Source organism: Lissotriton vulgaris, chromosome 9 (assembly GCF_964263255.1).
Source record: "Lissotriton vulgaris chromosome 9, aLisVul1.2, whole genome shotgun sequence".
NCBI lineage: Eukaryota > Metazoa > Chordata > Amphibia > Caudata > Salamandridae > Lissotriton > Lissotriton vulgaris.
The window spans coordinates 398116140-398138248 of NC_141697.1; the positions used below are offsets into that span (position 1 = coordinate 398116140).

Below are 22109 nucleotides of genomic sequence, written 5' to 3' on the forward strand. Positions count from 1 at the left end.
GATTGCCTGAGAAGATGGGAGCGTTACATTGGGGAGGAACCAGTGGAGCTGCTCCAAGTCAACATATGCCCGTTAAGGCAGAAGCGCATGTCAGAGTCCATCTGTGTGCCATGGGCTCAGATGGATAAAGAAGGGCTCAGGACTAAATTGCCCCCATTCCTGGACGGGGCAGGAAAATAGATCTCGTGTTTTGAGAAAAAACAGTGAAAGTACTGATGTCAAGAGTCTGCTCAGCAGCCTCATCTGAGAGCAGACCAACATGGTGTTCACCGGAGCCCACATCCCAGCAGTCACATTAACCAACACTGAGCATGACAGGACCAGATATGAACAGCACTGAGGTAAATATTCCTTAACTGCCCAGATGTTGGAGGATTGATGGCAAAAAGCATGAAACCTGGGGAGACTATAACCATCTTTGTAGACTGAAAGAGAAAACAATGCGGACAAGAGACAGGACAGCCATGGACCATCACAGGCCCCCAGGTCACTCACATTCTTCTACAACATCCTCAAAAAGGGTCTGAACACCAAAATACATAGTGGGCTGAATAGCGTAGTAGTATTAGACACCAAACCCTGGCGAGAAGTAAAGGCCCACATATTGCACTTGTACAGAAGGAGGCAGGAAAAGGACAGGGAAAACGGGAGCAGGTCCGCCAAGACACCGTTAAGCTGGTCCAACACAAATTGAAAAAAACAGGGGACCTAGTTGGCCGCAAGCATGCAAATGGCACTAGTATTGAAGGGATCTCTGCCTCAGAATCCCAGAGGGCTTTCACCCAGTACTAATCGCAGAGGTTAGGGAGGCTGGCAGTGGAATGTTTCTGTTGCCACAGAATGGGCCTCATGGCTGACCAATGCCATTTAAAAGCGTATCACAAGCCAAGATTGATAAGCCTAGGCCATTACCCGCTAAATCCCCATCCAGAATATGAAGCCCAGACCAGCCTGAATGCACCTTACATTCAGCCACAGGGAAATAACCACACCACTGCAACAAGAACCAGGTGGTTGGCCAAACACGTGGCAACAGCAGCAGCAGACAGGGAACCCAGCCCAACAAGGACCGGGCCACAGCCACTGCAGGGAGGGGTGACTGTTTTAGGAGGCAATACCTTTACGCCAACGCAAACCCAAACACAAAACCCCATTTCATGCGCACTTTAGAACTCATCTCAATGATAAAAATTTGTGACACACCAATAGGAGAAAATTCAAACCTTTGTGTTCGGGAAACATTCAGGGCTGCTGTACACTTTATCGATCGGGAATCTGCGCTAGAGTCTGTCATTCAGGTGCCCTAGGCCCCACTCTACTGCTGATCCCTCGGGGTGTGGTTGGCCACGCCTTATGGGGAGGGCAGTGTGACGAGGGGCAGGCCGGCTTCCCTGACCAGCGCATAGATGCAGGCACCCGGTCCCCTCTCCCATGTCACTAGGGTGGCCCCAAGTCGAAGGGCCCCATCCTTTAAATGCCTCCAGGCCAATGGAGGCCCTCTTTGAGTTCCAAAATCAGGCGATGTTCCAATATCAGGAGCCAGATTTCACACGCACTTAGGATAATGGTGTCCCCATAAAACTACGAAGTTCCCGCACATAGTCAGGCAGATTGCAAGGCACCCCATGAGGCTGAGTTGGTGGGAGGGTGGGTTGCATCAAAACCACAAGCCCTCTCAGTCCATAACTCGCATTGGGTGACTTTTGGCAAAGTTCTGGCCTTGTATCGGGCCCTCACCTCAGCAAACTTTTGCCTTCTCCTCTCCTGAAAAATGTCCAAGCATCCAAAGCCTGCTCGCCCGTTCATGTCCTTCAAAACAACAAGGGTAGCGTATTGCCTGTCACAAGCCCCTGGCCAAAGCTTGGGCAGCAGGCCCAAATATCCTGGGTCTAAGAGAGAGGGGGTGCTGGGAGGGAAGGAGTCCTCAAATGACCATTACCACTCCATGCAAGAGATCCAAAAATAATGACCCACTGCCTGGCCTAGTGATTAGCCACTTCACAAAGCCTAACACACACTGCCCGAGAACGACCCATAGGCTCTATCTCAGACATTGCCACAAAAGAACCACAGAGGTCGCAGAGCAGCTTGCCAGCCCCCTTCGGTACACAACAATAAGGACAGCAAATCACAATTAGATCGAGGGAAGTGTCCAAAAGACCTGCAAAAAAAGCCCAAAACTAGCCCAAAAGCAGCCTCTAGAAAAAGAGCATGACCAAAACACCTGGTACTACTAGAGAGAATCACACTGCACGTCGTGAGCCGGAGCTAGAAGGGCTGACACTTGACCCCAGAGCACTGTGCAATCTTTAACTAACACTCATTTGCGGCACACCCCCTCTTCTACATCACCCCGCATAAGCATATGTCAAAAGACACCTCCTGCATTGATAAATGACCTCCACACACATTAGGTAAGGTAGGAGACTCAAAGACTGACAACGCACATAAAACATCAGCTAAGTAGATGAGATCACCCACATACTAAAAGTATTTTCCTGCAGTGGTGAGGGGAGGGAGACAATGACCATGAGTAAGAGACCCAGGCGACTCATGAATAACCACTCACCACAGTTCGGTACCCCGGTAAAATCACATTACTGAAAAAGAGCAACCCCAATAAGGAATGGCACAGAAACCCCACGGTTAATTCATGATGATACATAAGGATGCACGTTTTTCTAAACTAACTTACAAAGTCAAGTCAAGTCATAACATTTATATAGCGCACTACATACCCAGAGGGTTTCAAGGCGCTTAGGAAGGGGAGGTGGATTATTTGTCAAATATCCACGTTTTAAGCTGCTTTCTGAACGCTAGGTGATTCTGGGTGAGGCGAAGGTAAGCGGGAGTGAGTTCCATGTTTTGGCAGCCAGGTATGAGAAGGATCTGCCTCCCATGGTGGTCTTGTTGATGCGAGGTACAGTGGCGAAGGCTTGGCTGGAAGAGCGAAGTTGGCGGGAGGGGGTGTAGAAGGACAGTCGAGAGTTGAGGCAATCTGGTCCGATGTCGTAGAGTGATTTGTGTGCGTGGGTAAGCAGTCGGAAAGTAATCCTCTTATTGACGGGTAGCCAGTGGAGGTCTTTAAGGTGACCAGAGATGTGTTCGTTGCGTGGGATGTCTAATATGAGCCTGGCTGAGGCGTTTTGGATTCGTTGTAGTTTCTTCTGGAGTTTAGCGGTGGTACCTGCGTAGAGGGTGTTTCCGTAGTCCAGTCGGCTCGTGACTAGAGCGTGGGTGACTGTTTTCCTTGTTTCGGAGGGGATCCAGCGAAATGTTTTTCTGAGCATGCGAAGAATGTTAAAGCAGGAAGAAGATACGGCGCTGACTTGTCTGTTCATTGAGAGTGAAGAATCCAGGATGACGCCTAGGTTCCGTGCGTGGTCTGTCGGGATGGGTGCATTTCCGAGGGCTTCCGGCCACCAGGAGTCGTCCCATGCAGAGGGGGATGTACCGAAGATGAGGACTTCTGTTTTGTCTGAGTTCAGTTTCAGACGGCTTTGTTTCATCCATTCGGCGACTTCTTTCATTCCTTCGTGTAGGTTAGTTTTGGCGGTGCTGGGGTCCTTGGTGAGAGATAGGATCAGTTGAGTGTCATCCGCGTAAGAGATGATGTTGAGGTTGTGTTGGCGGGCGATGGCTGCGAGGGGGCTCATGTATACGTTGAAGAGGGTGGGACTGAGTGAGGATCCTTGTGGTACGCCGCAGATGATTTCAGAGGCCTCGGACTTGAATGGTGGGAGGCGGACTCTCTGGGTTCTTCCGGTGAGGAACGAGGTGATCCATTCCAGTGCCTTTCCTTGGATTCCGATGTTTCTGAGGCGTTGTAAAAGGGTGCTGTGGCAGACTGTGTCGAAGGCTGCAGAGAGGTCGAGGAGGATGAGGGCGACTGTGTCTCCATTGTCCAGTAGAGTTCGAATGTCGTCTGTTGCTGCGATGAGTGCGGTCTCAGTGCTGTGTTTGGCTCGGAAGCCAGATTGTGAGGGGTCGAGTGATTTGTTGGCTTCGAGGAAGGCGGCGAGCTGGTTGTTGACAGCTTTCTCGATGACTTTGGCCGGGAATGGAAGAAGCGAGATGGGGCGGTAGTTTTTGAGTTCGGTGGGGTCTGCTGTTGGTTTTTTCAGAAGGGCGGTGAGTTCAGCGTGTTTCCAGTCTTCTGGGAAGGTAGCGGAGTTGAAGGAGCAGTTGATGACGTCTCGGAGGTGCGGAGCTATGACGGAGTCTGCTTTGTTGAAGATGTGGTGGGGGCATGGGTCTGTGGGGGATCCAGAGTGGATGGAATTCATCAGGCGGATGGTGTCCTCAGTGGAGATTGGGTTCCAGGCGTTAAGGGTGTTAACGGGGGGAAGATGGTCAGCTGATGGTAGGGTGGGTTGCCTTCCGGGTTGGTTGTCAAAGCTGTTGTGGATGTCAGCAATCTTGTTGTGGAAAAAAGAGGCTAGGGAATCGCAGAGGGTTTGAGAGGGGGTGATGTCGTTGGAGTTGGCCGAGGGGTTGGAAAATTCCTTGACGATGTTGAAAAGTTCCTTGCTGTTGTGGGCGTTGTTGTCAAGTCGATCTTTGAATGCTGTTTTCTTGGCTTTTCGGATCAATTGGTGGTGAGTACGGATGGCGCTTTTGAAGGCGACCTTGTTGCTGGTGGATGGGTCTTTTTTCCAGGCCTTTTCAAGGGAGCGGCACAGTTTCTTGGATTTCTTGAGGTCGTCGTTGAACCATGAGGCCTTCTTGAAGCCAAGTTTGTGTTGACGTTTTTTCAGTGGTGCTAAGGTGTCGGCGGTGTTGGATAACCAAAGGGTGAGGTTGGAGGCGGCTTCGTTGGCGTTAGAAGAGAGGGCTGGGGAGGTTTGAAGGAGTGATGTGGAGATCTGCTCTGTGGTGATTTTGTTCCAGTTTCTTTGCAGAGTTGGTTGGGGGTGGTTGATGGGTTTCGGCTTGTTGTAGGTGAAGTGAACGCAGCTGTGGTCAGTCCAGAGGAGATCCGTAGTGTGGCTGAAGGAGACATGGTTGCTGGAGGTGAAGATGGGGTCGAGAGTGTGACCTGCGATGTGGGTGGGGGAAGTGACCAGTTGTTTAAGTCCGAGGTTGGCGAGGTTGTCCAAGAGGGTGGCGGTGTTGCGGTCGTTGATCTTTTCAAGGTGGAAGTTGAGGTCTCCCAGAAGGATGTAGTCTTTGGAGGGGAGCGCGTGTGGGGTGATGAAGTCCGTGATGTCTTCACTGAATTTTGCGCATGGTCCTGGGGGTCTGTAGAGGAGGGTGCCTCTGAGTGTGGTCTTGGGGTCGATGTGGATCTGGAAGTGAAGGTGTTCGGAGTTGGCGAGGTTGGCATCAGAGCTGGTTGAGATGCGGATTGTTTTCTTATGGACGATAGCGATTCCACCTCCTGTATGGTCGGTGCGGTCCTCTGCAGTCGAGCCACAATTGCACCACCTTTATAGCGCCCACCACATTTTCAGCGACTACATCTGAACCAAAACAATGCCTAAGTGTGTAAGTCAAAGATTGTGGGCTGTGTTTTTTATTGAAATTTGCAAACAAACCTTTTCACACTTTCACCAAAGAAACCCCAATTGCCAGAAGACTACAGATGTCTACTCTGGAAATCAACTCAAGACCTTTAATGTTTCAACCGTCATGTATTATTGTACCATTTTATACCCTCTGTTTAGTATGGGTGTGGCTGCATCCATCTTGGAGCCAGAAATCTGCCTAGGCAAATGGAGCCTATTCTGACTTTTTTACCTTGCTTGCATAGGAACCTTCCCCACACTACTTACAATTGTACTGAACCCAACGCTAGTATTCCACACACACTACACAGCCCTCTCTTACAGAACACATGGTATCAACACATGACCGCTGTGGGGGCGCAGATATCAGCTAGGTCATGCTATGTATGTTCACCGATACCACAAGCAGTAGGCGCAAACCGGCTTTATTTATCCCAAGAGGTAGCCCCGAAAAGGCAAAGAGTTTCCTCGACATGTACCTATGTAGGATTAGGGCCAAGATACAACCCAACAGAGTAAGACTCCATATAGTAGTAGTAAACTGTACTCAGTATGAGGCCAATCCCACAGCAATGTATCTTTTCACCAAGCCTAGTGAGATTCAAACAGAGCTAGGTAGGATGCGCAGGCGGGGCACCAAAGGGGAGGATACTGTGTGGCCCGAGACTTTCTAGAAAAGAGATTCTTGGAGGTAGTAAAGCCACCATTCCAGTGCACAAACATGTCTGCTCCTGTCTGTGGTCTCAGTGTGGCCCTTAGCATGTCTGATGCAATCTTCTTCAAAACAAATAGATGCCAACAGAGAGTTCCAGTTTAGGGCCATCCACCCATATGGGATACTGAGATAGATAGGTTGGGGCAACCACTAATTATACAGACGCTTACACTATTCCTTGTGTTGCAGAGGAAAACGAATAATTCCACTCGGCACAATTGAGAACTGCGGAGCAATACTGCACATACCAGACATGCAATGGGACACTTCCACGCTGATGAATCTGTACAGGTAATGTGGGGTATTTGCATACTCTCAGCTCTTCCCCGGGTGGCGTGGTCTTTGCTCCTTCGTTCCTTACACACCCAACCCTTGTCATCCCTAGAGAAAATCTGTCATAGTTGTACCAGCATCTGCTACAGAAGAAAACAACCCCATTGTATCAGGCTTGAGAAAAAAAAAAACTGCTGAATATTTTGTTTGGGCAAAGTACAAGGACATTCCATCGGAATTCAGACTGTTTACTGATGCACATGTAAATGCAGGAGGGTCTTTACCCTTTTTCACTTTGCAGATGAAAGCAAACGCCCGCTAGTTACCAATAACCAGATGGGGGCTGCTGAAAATGATGAACAGTACTGTGCTTGGCCTTCATGCGATCAAGGAATAACGAAGAGCCGTCCGCCTCATGGTGATGCAACATCGATATATATTGGACTTGATGACAACAATGGAGGGAGGCGTGTGTGCCAAGATCGTGTGTTCTGTTGCAAGTTCATCCCAGGCAACGACATGGATAACAGGAGGCTCACTTTTGCATCCAAAAACTGCATCGATTACAAATGGAGATGCGTAAGGAGGGTGATGACCCGAAGCAGGAATGGAATGAAGACTAGTTTTGTCTGACTTCCCCGCAATTTCGCTGGACTGTGTACATCATTGCTGCTGGTTCTCTTTCTTGTACTGTTCTTGTTTGTTTTCCTAAAATTGGGGGCTTCCTGCTATAAAAACGCAGTCCTTGAATTGGGTAGAATGCAAGTAACTGGAGAACTAGTAAAAGTTAAAACTGAAACAGGACAAGCCCGTAACAATATGACTGTCATGAAGTGTGGGGTAAATGATCTAGTTAAAAATTCAGCTAAGGTGGCCAAGATGGCGGCGGAGTAGGACGTGTTTCCCTGTCCCCCAGTGCTGCCTTGTATATCACCCCTCCTGGTGCCCATCTGCGCTGGACTTTGGGGCTCACGGCGCATACTGACCTCCATTGTGCCGGCGGTATGCTTCTTTTGGTGCTGCAAGGTTGCTTTCTGCTTTTATTAGGTGGCCGGCCCCGTCCTTGCTGCGGCCTGGCGGGCCTAGTGAAGCGCGGCCGCTACAGCAATTCTCTGCCCTGCGGTGCTCCGGCTTGGAGGACTGCCGACAACGCAGCTGAGGCGGCGAGTGTGTGGTTAGATGGTGACATCCATTGTAGAGCCTGGAGCCCGCCCGTGTGCCCCCCCTCCCTGGCTTGGGAACGGCGCGGGGCCCCATGCGGAGTGAGCTGGGGCGGTGAGTGCAGCAAACGCCGGAGTGCGCCCATCGCGGAGAGCCTGTGGGGCTGTGGCTCCTGTGGGTCCCCACTCGACTCCTCACAGCATATTTGAAACCCGGGCTTGTCTGTCTGGGGGCTGGTGCCTTTTGGGGCATAAAGAGGGACCTTACCTCGGCCTGGATATCGGCGGGCGGCGTCTTGAAGGCCAACTGCTGCCCCAACGGCCAGCTGCTGCCCCGAATGGGAGCTCCCTGAGGCCGGTGCTGTGAGCTTACCCAGTCTGAGAGGTGGGAGAGGCTGAGAGTGCTTGGGCAGCCATTTTGTCGACCTGCGGCTTGCTCACGTGTCCCCACCTGGCGAGACCGTGAAACCTGACTTTAGGCTTGCCTTGTTGGGGTGTTGAGATCCCCTGCGGAGTGCTCGGTCCGCGGATCGGCGGACAGCGGGAGGCTTGAGGGAGAAGACAGTGTTGGGCCTCTTTCTACCGTGGGCCAGCTGGGAAGAGTGCGGAGAGGCCCTCGGAGTGGCCTGGGAGGAGACCTTTGGCTTATCCCTGCCTTGGTGTTCGTAGTTGCCTGACTGTGCTGCGGCCTCTGCCGGGTGGTCGGGAGTTGGGGTCGGCCTGAGACCCGGAGTGCAGTGCTCCTCTGCCTCAATTGACTGGTTTCTGCAGCGGGGTGCTCCTTGGCGCCTTGAGCGGAGTGTTGGAACTGACGGCTGGGAAGCGGGGTCGTGGACTGCGCTAATCTCTGCGCTGAGGCGGCCTTAAGTGGTCGGTGGTCCTGGGGGCCTCTTGGTGCTACCCCTCTCGGTGATGGGATTCCGGGACAGTAGGAGGCACACCATCGGTCCCTGTTTCGGCGGGCGGTGTTTCCTGGCTGTGTTTCGGGCCTGGGCTGCTAAGTGAGGTGTGGGCACTGCTGAGGTCTGTTTGCGCCCCGCTGGGGCCCTGGCTGCGCCGCAATGTCAGCTTCCAGGAACAAACAAGATAAACCCCTCAAGGACATGCTACAGAAGGCAGCGGGTCAGACCGCCTCGCAGTCGGATGCCCAGTCCTCGCAATCTGAGGATGTTGACTCACCGGCGACTAAGACTTTCATGTTGGAGCTCTTCGCGGCCATCAAGGAGGACATTTTGGAACTCCGCTCCCAGCTCTCTTTGGATGTGCATGGGATACGGCGAGATGTGGACGCCGTTGGGGAGTGACTGGTGACCCTGGAAGAGCATGACCTGGGCACTGCTGACGAGGTTCACCAGCTGCAACAGGATGTTCTCCGCCTTACGGAACAAAACCTGGATCTGCAGGCACACACCGAAGACTTTGAGAACCGATCGTGGAGAAATAATATCAGAATTTGAGCGGTCCCGTGGAAAGGGGAAGGAGACAGTCTGCGTGAATACGTTGGTGCTGTTCCCACAGATTCTTGATGAAGGGGATGAGCAGGACATTCAGCTGGATCATGGCCTACCGAGGGGTGACTTTCAGATTAAAGAACGGATTCTTCGCAAAGCTCGAGATCTTAATCCTGTGCAGTTTAGGGGCCATCAGCCTGCACTCTTTCAAGACCTGGTGGCCTCTACACTCGTCAAGCGCAGAAGCTTCAAACCTATCACTGCCTATTTGCTGGAGCAGGGCATCCTCTATTCGTGGGGACACCCATTTCAAATTATTTTTAAATACAAGGGCAGACTTTTGCAGATCCGCTCACTAGATGCAGTCTTCGAGGCACTGGCACTGGAGCAGCACGCACCTCGGGCCGAGTCCGCTGGATCATCTCCTCGGCAGCGCAGATGCTCTACCCAATGACAGTGAGTTGGGAGATCGCCTCCGCCGGTGAAGCCGGACCCCTCTGCGAGCCTCCTGGAGAGGGAGGCGGCTGTTTCTTCTGTGGGGCTGATGACTGATAAAGCGGGAGTTCCTTGAGGACCGCAAGCTTGGCACTGGTTGGGTCCTTCTACGGCACCGGAGGCAGGACACTTGGGGGAGAGAGTGCTTCTTTTGGACTTTTCTTTGTCCTTGTTGATTAGATGCGCCCTGTATCAAGGTTGGGTAAGGTTCTAGCATGGCACCATGTTCCCCCAACAGTTGGTTGTGTCAGACGGACTATAGTCATCTCACAAGACTCTTGGTATTTTCTTTCTTCTGTGTGGTTCAGTATTTTCTAGTGGTGGTTTGGTTTTGGGATTGGGGTTATTTTTGGGGCTCCGCATCAGTTCTCCTAGCAGTTAGGTGTAGGTTAGACCCATAGGCCGCTTACTGCGATCCTTTTAGCACTACTGTCCTGGGGTGCCGCGCTGGCTCTTCCCTTCTTTTCAGGGATTATGGGTAGGGATCTGAAGATTGTAAGCCTGAACGTTAGGGGCCTAAATAATCCTGTCAAGCGTGCAGCCATCCTTTCCCTATTGGAGAATGTAGAAGGTGATGTGTGCTTGTTACAGGAGATTCACCTCATCTCTAGGGATACTAAACGGATGAAGGACAGGCGATTTCCTGTACAACTGTGGTCCTCCGGTCCAGCGAAGAAACATGGGGTGGCAATCCTTTTTAGTGCACACAGGCATTGCAAAATTTTCTCCCAGGTAGTTGACAATAGAGGGCGTTTTTTAGCTGTCCGTGTACAATGGGGAGACACGCAACTAACGGTGGGGTCACTGTATGCTCCAAATGAACGACAAGAGCCCTTCCTACGGGCAGCCCTCTCTGAGGTGTTGGCATCCCCGGATGCCCTTGTACTGGTGGGGGGGATTTGAATATAGTAATGGACCCGGGGCTGGATAGGTCTGATATGCGGTCTCACCAGGCGGGGGCTCTGTCGCAGGGATGGAGGCAATGGTTGCTAGAGGGTGGGCTGCATGATGTGTGTTGCATCCAGCATCCCCTTGAGCGTGATTACACTTATTATTTCTCTGCACATAAAACTCATGCGCACTTAGACCATTTCTTAGCTATGTCCTCTCTTCTACCTCACCTGCCGCAGTGACTATCACCCCACGCTCCCTCTCAGACCATGCTCTTATTTCAGTCCTGCTTACCTGTCATAGCAAACGGCCACTGCCGTCTGGTTGGCTTCTCCTTCACTCCCTCCTTCATTCAGAGTCCGCAGTCACTCGAATCAGGGACACTATCATCCAATACTTTGCCAACATTAATCAAAATGATATGTCCCTAGCTTCGGTATGGGAGGCCCTTAAGTTGGTTTTTCGGGGGGAGTTTAGTGCCCTGTCTGCGACATATGCGCGGGCGCGTAAGGAGAAGCTTGTGGAATTGGAAAAAGAGGTGGGTGCCCTAGAAGCGATACATAAGAGGATGGGGGCCCCGCGAGTGTGGAGGGAGTTGGAGACAAAGCGGCGCATGCTAAAGCACCTAGATTTAGATAGGGCAGAGCGCGCCCTTTTGCGCCTGCGGCACAAATTCTACCTCAGCGGGTACAAAGGGGGACGGATGCTAGCGCATAGGTTGAGAGCGCGAGCGCAGCTGACGTCCATTCAGTCCATTCGTGATTCTCAGGCAGTGGAACATATCACTGATTCACTTATTGTGGAATGCTTTCGGCAGTTCTATCAGGATTTGTACAAGGGGGAGGCATTGGACTCTGAGCGAGTGACGGCTTACCTGGCATCCTGTGACATTACACCTTTCCTTTAGACTTCAGCTGATGCTTTGGATGCCGCGATTCGTATAGAGGAGGTCATATCCACGATTGCGCGCCTGAAGGTGGCCAAATCCCCGGGGCCGGATGGCTTCTCTGCCATCTTTTATAAGACTTATTGTGAGGAGCTGGCTCCTTTTTTAACGCGCCTTTCCAACTCCTTTTTGGATACGGGAGAGTTGACTCCCTCCATTTCGGAAGCAGCTATTACTGTCATTCCCAAGCCCGGAAAGGATGCTACGGAGTGTGGATCGTACCGACCGATCTCGCTCCTTAACACTGACGCCAAGCTCTTTGCCAGTATCCTGGCGGCAAGACTTAGCCCGCTGATGGATGGAATCATAGACCCTGACCCAGCAGGCTTTATTCCAACACAGAAGGGGGGACAATACTAAGAGGCTTTTTCACCTCACGGATCTGGTTCACCGCTCTCGCACACAGGCCTTTTTTCTATCTATCGATGCAGAGAAGGCCTTCGATCATGTAGATTGGAAATACCTGTTTACTGTATTGAAGGCCTTCGGTCTGGGTGACTGCTTTGTGCGATGGGTACGCAGCCTTTATGCGGCACTTAAGGCGGCGGTGCGGGTGAACAGGTGCCTGTCCGCCCTTTTTCCCATCACCAGAGGGACACAGCAGGGGTGTCCCTTATCCCCGCTGCTTTTTGCGCTCTATATGGAGCCTTTTGCCCAGCGTATTTGGTCCAATGGGGGTATATCGGGGATTCGGTTTGGCGCTGATACGCACACAATTTGCTTATATGCCAATGATTTGATCCTCTCGCTCACTCAACCTCATTCCTCCCTGCGGCATTTGTCAGGAGAACTTCTCGAATTTGGCAAGGTTGCGGGGTTTAAAGTTAATTTCTCCAAAACGCAGATACTCAGCATATCCATTCCCGATGCGGAAGTACAGGATTTGCAGCGGGACTTTGCCTTCCAGTGGATACACTCCAATATTCAGTACTTGGGAATCCGTCGCACGCCCTCTATAGCTAAAACGGCCTCTCTCAACTACAAGCTGTTGGTGGACCAGACGGCCAAATCACTGTCAGATTGGTCCCGTCTTAATTTGGCTTGGTACGGGAAGTTGGCGGCAGTCAAAATGACAGTATTCCCCCGTATCCTGTACCTCTTTCAGATGCTCCCTTTGAGCCTCCCGCAGGGTGTTCTCCAGAGCGCCTTAATGCATTTTTATGGGATCATAAAAGACCAAGACTTGCTTTATGCCTTGTTACTGCCCCTAAGTCCGGTGGTGGGATGGGTTTCCCCTTACTGAAGGCGTATTTCCAGGCGGCAAGTTTGCGTTATGTAATTGAGTGGAATAGGCCCTGGTCCAGCAAACATTGGAACTTCATGGATCAGACGGTGGCGGGTTGTAATATTTGGCGCGAGTTGTGGCTACCTCACAAGCATAGAGCATGGGGTCTTTACTCTTCCCCGGTGACGACGCCGACGCTGAAAGCCTAGGACCATTTGTCTCAGCGCAGGGGTTGGACTACTTTTCCATCCCCTATGACTCCCATTGTTGATAATCCAGATTTCCCCCCGGGATGTGCGTCCCGATCTTACACCGGTGGAGGGAAGAGGGCTGTAAGAGAGTGGGCTCCCTGTTTGACCTTGATGGCCTGATTCCATTTCCCCAGCTCTGTCGAGACCATTTTTCTCTCTCGGAGTCCGATGCTTTTCCTTACTCGCCAGTGGCGCATTGGGTTACCCAACCTTGTAATATCCCTTCTGTGTCCCTTCTGTGTCCCGCCCTCTGACAGCCTTTGAAAAAGTGGGTATTTTGCAAGAAGGATGACCGCAAGCTTATATCTGACTTATATGCGATGATTATGGCCCACCCCAAATCACAACGTACGAAGGCGCAGGTTCGCTGGGAGACAGAGCTGGGGCGCCCACTGACACGTAAGGAGTGGGAACACATTTTCTACCGTGCGCATCACACCACTGCTAACGTAGCGGGTACCGAGTCGGCCTACAAGGTGGTCACTTATTGGTATTATACTCCAGCCCGTATCAAGACTTGGGATGCGACAAACTCGGGCCTTAGTTGGAGGGGATGTGGTTCTCCGGGTACCCTGACACACCCTCTGTTGCATTGTCCGAAGTTAGAGAGGTACTGGAAGGCGATTATTGATGACTTTCACAATGCCTTCCAGATCACATTCCCCCGAGCACCTGAACATGCGCTATTGGGACTTCCCCTCACCAAATTGTTTCCTTTGCGCTCGCTGAGGGGTAGGCAGATTGCATTAGCTTTACTGGCAGCGCGACTAGTCATTTTGGCGCAGTGGGGTTCCCCAGACTCCCCTGATCCGAGGGACTGGATTCGAAGACTTTGGCACCTTTTAGCTATGGAACGCCTTTCGTTGAGTATGGATGGGAAGGGTGCGGAATACGCCGAACTGTGGGGTCCATTCCTGCATCTCCTGTCTAGGGACCTGATGGAAGTCACTTGTCCGAAGTACTTACAGAGTCTTCAAATTATCCCTTTGGAACCTTGGGGAACTGCTAAGATTTTCTGAGCAGCGGTAAGGGGGGCCTAGGGGCAGTAGAGAGTATGAGAAGGAATATGAGACTGATGCGGAGGTGGGTGGGGGGTGGCGGTAGGGAGGTTCAGGGGTGGGGGGAGTGGGTGTTTCTCTTGTTTTTGTCTGTTTTCTGTTTTTAAAAGTGGTAGCTATGCATCTGTACTGGCTGCTTATTACGGCATCTGGACACTTCATCCCCTGGTCCTCATAGTGTCCATAGAAGGTCGAGACTCACCTGCATTCGCTATCAGGTGGCCTGATTTGCAGCTCTATGACTAGGCCCACTTTTATTTTTCTAAAATAAGATCTAAATAGTTTTTTGGTACTCCAAAGACTATATATAATGGCAAGCAGAATGAATGTATGTTGAGACCTGTTTCTTTGACTGTTTCCCGGCTCCAGCTTTTTATTAAACCAACTATTTCTGTTTTGCCAAGCACCTCTTGTCTTTTCTTTTTTTTCAAGGTACATTCACATTCCAGCAACAATATATCAGTATTAGGAATGCACAAATGAAGCAAATTTGTTTGTAAATCTGAAATGGGATGGAAACAAATATTTTAATACAGTCAAAATAAATCAATACACTAGGTTATGTGGGTTTCCACACATTATCGTTTGTATGCTGTATAGTTGTATCGGTAAAACTGTGTGTCTCTTCAAATGTAATGTAATTTTAATTGAAAAATTGTTGTCTGTAATGGCAGTGCACCATCCCACCATGTATGCTCCAGTCTACGCCACTCCACTTTACTCTACTCTTCTCTACTCCACTCTTTGCCCCTCCACTCAATGACATTCTACTCCACTCTGCTCTATGCCACTCCATCCTACGCTACTCTACACCACCCTTATGCTACTCTACTCCACTCCACCCTATGCCATTCTACTCCACCCTCTGCCACTCTGCTCCACCCTATGCAACTCTACTTCACTGTATGCCACTCTGCTTCACCCAATGCCACTCTACTCCACCCTACAAAACTGCACTCTATGCCACTTGACTGTACTCCACTCCACTTTACTACACGCTACGCAATTCCACTCTGAGCCATTCCCTGGGGCTGACAATCGATACGGAGTCTTAATGTTTATGCCCACCCGACCTCCACAGAGGGTTTTCGATGCAATAGGCGCCATATTGTTGGAATGGGAGGCTGCTAGACACATAATAGGGGTGATTTCAACAATATTTTTGATAGAGGGACAAACAGATTTAGTCCTCATACCAAAACACGAAGCACACCTACAGGCCTGGCACATTTCTTCACACTCTGGGCCTGGCCAACATTTGGAGAGTACATCAACTGCATTACAGGCAATAATCCTTTTTCTCTGCAGTGCATAAAATATTTTCATGATTGGACTACGTCTTTGTCCCAATAGAAAAGGCCACAGATATTCAAAAGGCATAATACAGGGTATCTCAGATCATTCCCCTCTTAAAATTGTCCTGGGGCCCACAATGCCCCCATGTGGAAACTAAGTGCTCAGGAAATGCAAGATAAGGAAGAGGTAAAGGGTATGAGGCCATACTTGTGGCTTTTTTCACTGAAAATGTTGGTGTGGTGGACTCCCCTGTTACCCTTTGGGAAGAAAACACAACCATTCTCAGAGACAGAGTGCAAACCTTAGTGGCCCAGTGCAGGAGTGGAAGGGCTCAGGAAATGGAAGCTTTGAAAAGAGAGATTAGAGAGATTAGAAAAGTTAGTTCACGATTTGACTTCCAGTACAGTAGAAGAATTGAGACACTTAGGGGCCAATTCCGATCTGGGTCGGAAAGCTCTCCGACTGAGCGAGGACTCCTGCAGTCTGACCGAGAGAGTACGATGCGGCCGCATGCCGCCGGACTCGGTTCGGTCGGACTCCCATTAAAGTCAATGGGAGCCGGTCATACGACGCCTACATGGGCTCACGGGAATGGGTACGTCTTGCATTAGGGTGCCCCCTACAGTGGGTATTCGTCGGTGCCATCCGCACCGTACATGCCTGTGTTGGGGAGACCCTTGGGTCTCCCCCTGTGTCTGAGTCGTAAGGCTGCGGGTGACGGGGGGTCCGGCGCAGCCCCCAAAGGCAGCTTCCCGGACGTTTTGGGAGCCGGAAACTTCGGCTCGATCCGGCTGTCTGACGTGTGCATCATACTGGCTCGGTCGGAATTCGCCTTCATTGCATCGCACGGTTTGCTTACGGACGAGGCTGTTGTGTGGGTAAGGGACCGGCAAAGACATCAAGTAGGGGCGAAAAAGGTTTTATGATTTCAATAAAGTTTTTCGTCTTCTCTTCAGACTGTCTGAGGAATGACTTGTAATGTCCTCTTTATAGTAGGGGCTTCGCTCTCTCTCGCTTTTTCTTCTCCCTTGCTCCCTTCTGGACTGGTGTCGGGCTCCTATCGGCTCCAGGTCCATGCAGCAGGAAACATAATAAAAAGGGAGAAAAGCTTAAATGTACTTGTCCCTTGGTTTGAAGTGCAAGGGGAGGTAGCGAGTGGGGCACCGGAACACACGTGAAACACTTGTGACTAGGCTTCTTTATACGACGTGCTCTAAGTGAATGTGGTAAGCCAGCCAGGTCACAGAGGCGTACGAAGTGGATCGGACCCGGAAACGATTCGGTTGGCGATTTTGTGTTTCTCGCACCGTACTTGCTCGCTCGTCCAGCTGTACGAGTCGGGCGGAGAACACGCGTACGGCTCGTACTTTTTACGGACGGGGACCTTCCTAGCGAGATCAAAAACAGCCCCTTAGAGGTTAGAAGTACGGGCGAGTAATAGAACAACGCTAATCTGCTAGCCAAGAAACACTACATTGCATAACAGCGACGTCTACAGAGATAGGAGGCAAATTGGTTCGCCTTTTGCTTGCTTATGCAAGAGAGAGAATGAATCAAGATGGATTGGGGAAATTCATCTTGACAACAGGTAGACAACCATAACAGATTGTGACATAGCACAGAAGTTTGCATGGCACTATCAGGAGTTGTACACGAGAGGACAAACTACAATCGTGCATGACATGTCAGACTTTCCTAATAAGCTCTACATGCTGATGCTAAGTGACGAGGATAGGGCAGCCCTTGAGCAAGATTTCTCTCTTAAGGGGCCTCAATGACACCTTTGTTAGAATGCTAAATATGAAAGTGTCAGGACCTAACGGCTTCCCACTCAAAATGACAAATGGCTGTTTTCAATTATCGGTCCTCAAATGCTTGACATGTATAAAGAGGCAAGTGGAGAAGGAGTATTCCCTGCAGAACTATTATTATTTTTGCTTTTGTCGCCCTAATTGGAAAAGGTATGCCCAGACGTGGGTCCTGGGCTCACTGTGCCACTGGATTCAAGCTAGCGTGGCTGATGAGGAGTGATACCCTGAAACTGGTCCCAGTATGCTTGTTTCTAGCCCAGGGAGGACCTGGCCTGGCAGTTTGAGCTGGACTGTTTCCATAGGTAGCAGGGCCAAAAATTATTTGCATATGGATGGGTCCTAACTGGGGTGGCGTGGTGATCAAAACAATGATGGATTAAACCCAGATCTGTGACAGGGTGAATGTTTTATTTCTTCAGCATTCCATACATCATTTGTTCTTTTTGCCCCTGCAGACCCCTGTCATGCAACCATGGTGGAAATACCAAAACCAAAGAAGCCTACTGCCATGAGCATTGCTTACAAACTCATTTCTCTCCTTAACATGGAAGAAAAGCTTTAGGCCAAAATGTTGGCATACCACCTCTTTAAACAATCCATACAGACCAAACAGGTTTTATACCGCGGAGGGTGACCTGACAAAACCTGAGAAAACTGCATAACTGGCTGAATATGGGTGTCACACTAGGGAACCTTTGGCCATATTATCATTAGACGCAGACAAAGGGTTTGATTCTATTGACTGCATTAACAACAAGGTGTTGGATGGAATTCTCAAATGACTCTCTTCCACTGGCAATCGGTTGGGCCGCATCCTAAACTATTGGTTTTTGCTCGCCATGCCACTTCAGGTTGGACCCAGCTGTTTGCAAATCAGTGCTGACCCTGCTCCAGTGGGAACAGTCCAGCCGGAACTGCTAAGCAAGGTCCTCCCTGAACCATAATACAAGCAACCTAGGATCGTTTTCCCCCTGATAAGGGCTCATCAGCCAGGTATAGCTTGATTCCAGTGGCACAGTGAGCATGGTTCCCGCGACTAGGCATAACCGTTACACTTACGGTGGCAACTGCAGCAAGTTGATGAATGGAGTACTTGATATATTCTCGATCACTAGCAATCACTTGAGGACGCATCCCAATCTATCGTTTTTTGCCCATCATTCCATTTCGGTTTGGACCCAGGCATTTGCAAATCACTCTTGACCCTACTCCAATTTGAGCAGCCCATCCTGAACTGCCAAGCTAGGTCCTCTCTGAACTAGAATACAAGCAACCTAGGGCCAGTTTGGTACTGATAAGGGCTCATCAGCCAGGTAAAGCTTGATTCCAGTGCCATAGTGGGCACAGGACCCATGTCTGGGCATACCCGTTGCACTTACCGCATCAACCGCAGCAACAACAAAGTGATGGATGGAATGCTTAAATTCATCTTTGCCACTGGCTGTCGCTCGGGCAGCATCCCAATCCATCGTTTTTCACCCACCATGCCCTTTCAGTTTGGACACAGCCATATGCAAATCTATTGACCGGGCATACCTCCACCAGACAAATTATTTGCATTTGGGTTTGGTCCAAATTCCTGAAAATGAGTGGCACTGCTATATCAGGCACCCACAGCAATGGTTAAGGGTAGCGAGGTACTGTCTACCCCATTCCCCTTCGAACAAGACACCAGACAGGATCACCTGCTGTCGCTCCTTCTTTTTGCCTTCTGCATAGAGCACCTAGTGGGCAGGGTGAGGTTGAGGGCGGACGTAATTGGATTTCCTGACATAATGGGACAACCTGGAAAAATCACGCTCTATGAAGGTAATTTTCTGCTGTACCTTGCCAATCCCGAGATGGCCATCACAGCAGCTCTGTCAGAAGTTCAATCCTTTGAGAAATACTCAGTATGCAGGATAAACTTGAGAAAATCAATACTATATGCCCTCGGTAGCTGGGATAACTTAGGTGACTCCTACTGCAATTTGCGGGTCTAGAGAGATGGGTTTTGATATCTGGGGATCGTGATTACTACAGACAAGTTGAAGTTCATCGAGACCGTCGTACCATAATTTTAGACAGACGTAGAGCAATTGGAGACGGCTACCACCGTGTCTAATGGAGAGCAGGAATTTATAAGATGGTAATGTTCCCCACACTGCTTTACATCCTACAAAGTTACTCTTCACCATCCCCAAGTCCTACTTTTACCGGATAGTTAAACTCATACGTAGTCTCCTTTTGGATGGGGGTATATCCCGAATTGCTCTCCAATCCCTGCACCAATCTATATAAAACTGTGGCATTGTGCTACTGGATATTAGAGCATACTGATGGGCGGCACGGTTACAGAACATCCACGGAAAGGGATTTGCCTCCAGACTTGATTCAGCTAAGAGACTGGACCGACTGGGGCTAGAGGACAGCCCATACATGCACTTCCTGTATAGTAAGAGGAGTAGGCACAATTTGCGGTGTGCCATCCAGGCAACTTTAGACACATGGCGCACAGGTACTAGGCACCTGGGTTGACATGAAAAGGTGACCAAGCAAACACCGTTGTGGAAAGGGCACATGCTGAAGTCCTCGTCAAGGGGATAGCATAGGCATCTCCACAATAGGGGACATAATAGATACAGTAGGTAGAAATCCTTTGAAATGCTGCAATGGGAGTATAAATTGGGACGTACGCAGAAATATAACTTCCTCCTGGTACACCATTCCTGAAGGCGTAGAACATAGGGTAAAAAGTGGTTCCTGACTGTAGTCCCCTTGAGAAGGGTACTTGGAGAGGAAATTGATATTACAGTTATCTCACAAACACATCTCATTATACTAAACAACAAACCTGCCCTAATGCTTCTGAAAAAGAGGTAGCCATTAAGTGCAAATTGAGACTAATACAGCTGAAAATCCTACATAGAACTTATTATAACAGAAGACTGTTATACAAAATGGGCAGGGCGCTGAACCCACACTGCTTATGATTTGGGGTCAATGAAGACACATTCATATACACTCTCTAGAAATGTACACTTATTGCTTTGATATTGGGCCACTGTCACTAAAGAACTGGAAGTAATCCTGAATGTGATCATTCCTATAACACCACAATTTGTCCTGCTAGGTGCTCCGTGTGACACTGAACCCCCACAAGCTCATGTCCTGTTTTGTAACTTAGGATTCATGTATGCGAGGAGGGACATTGCCATGATGTGGGGCAGGCAACAACTTCCAACTAAAAGACAAGGGCTTGTAGACATTGACATGTCTATGGAGGCAGAAAGAGTGGTTTATACCAGTAGAGGTTGTACGAAGAAGTTTGATAGAATATGGGACAGATGGAGAGAGCACTATGGTTTAGGGTGGGAGGGAGGTGGCATACCACCCGAAAATTCACTCTTGCGGCCACACCCTGGAAGGGTGAATCTCTCACTCTACTGGGCCCAAAGGGGTTGAATCAGTAATTGGCAGGATGGTTGGTTGAGGTAGATTGACTCATTGATGATGTATTGCACCGAAGGGAATGCGTATTGTGATAAATATGATGTGATCAGGTTGGTTGCAGTATTCACCTGGACTTCACTTGTTTTATGCTGTAAAGTGAAAATAGAATTACAAATAGTTTTTTTTAATAAACATGTTTTATTGATTATAGTGTGCACATGTATATTAAAACAACATAATAACATTGCATCCATAGAACATCCCCCGCGTTCAAGTCATGAGCCCCCTCTTTCGTTCAAACTGCATCTGTTTATGAATATGTTAGTCCATAAAACCCCCACCATCTACCCCAATATCTTATGATATTTATTGGCCATATAAATAGGTTCCTCTTGCTTGGCACACCAATCTATTGCTGCGTGCCATTCTGATAATGTAGGTGGGCTGGGAGATTTCAATTTGCATTCATTATGTCTTTTGGCAACACTAGGCGCCATGCTCACAACTGCACGATCTTCTCTAATACCAACTAAATCCTCCAGAGGTCCCAATAAGGCCATTTTGGGTGATAGTTTTATTGATCGTTCTAGAATCTGTGTAAGTACACTTGCAATCCATCATCAGTACTTGGCGATGTTAAGACATTGCCACACTTACCATATCTTACCATAAATACTAACACACTAATTAAACTTAGACAGGTAAACATCTTAAAAAAGAAAGGAGACAGCACTCCTACCCAAAGGCCAGGAAAGTCAGTACCCCAAGTAAACTCAACTGCCAAAAAACAGACAAAACTGAAGGTGGCTACCCTCAATACTCGATCCCTACAAAAACACCTCCTTGAAGTCTTCACCCTACTTCAGGATGGAGACTTTGGCATCCTGGCACTTACGGAAACCTGGTTAGGGGAAACGTCTACTCCCGACATCATCTCTGCCCTACCTAGAAACTATGACGTCCTATGGCATAACCGTAGCGGAAACACAAGATGGGTGGGAGTGGCCATTTTCTTTAAAAAACTGCTAACAGTCACTAAAATACTAGCAGAAAATAGTGACAACGCTGACCTCCTCGGAGTAAACATCTTTACTAACCACTGTCTCGCACTTCTGGCGGTATATCGGCCCCCGAGGCCAACCCCGCTGTTCAACGACCTCTTTCTCGAAATACTCTCTGACCTTTGCACACGGTACAAAAATGTACTTGTAGTCAGGGACTTTAACTACCACTGGGACATATCACCCAAAGATCCTGTGGCTCACCAACTGGAGTCATTTATGAACATGCTGGGTCTCCATCAAATGGTTGAGGGCCCTGCACACAATAAAGGACACACTCTGGACCTCGTTTGGACTTCTCAACCCCGGTCCAGCCTTATAGACATCAGTCCTTGTGTGTGGTCTGATCACTATCTTATCAGCTGCTGGATAGCGACAGATACCCACCTGCCCAAACCCCCACACAAATGGGAAATGGTACGATAATGGAATTCAATTGAACCTACAATGCTAGTGGAAACCCTCCTCAGGTCTCCTCCCCCCAAGGCTGGAAAGGGAAACTTAGATAAGGAATGTGATACCCTCACGAATAGCCTA

The 22109-nt window shown here is 49.5% G+C and overlaps 1 protein-coding gene across 3 annotated transcripts in view; it reads left to right on the forward strand.

Annotated features, from left to right (window-relative positions):
- The window catches only part of WDR25 (WD repeat domain 25), an 850076-nt gene that overhangs the window by 481906 nt on the left and 346061 nt on the right, over positions 1–22109 (forward strand). The gene's annotated exons all lie outside the window — the stretch shown is intronic.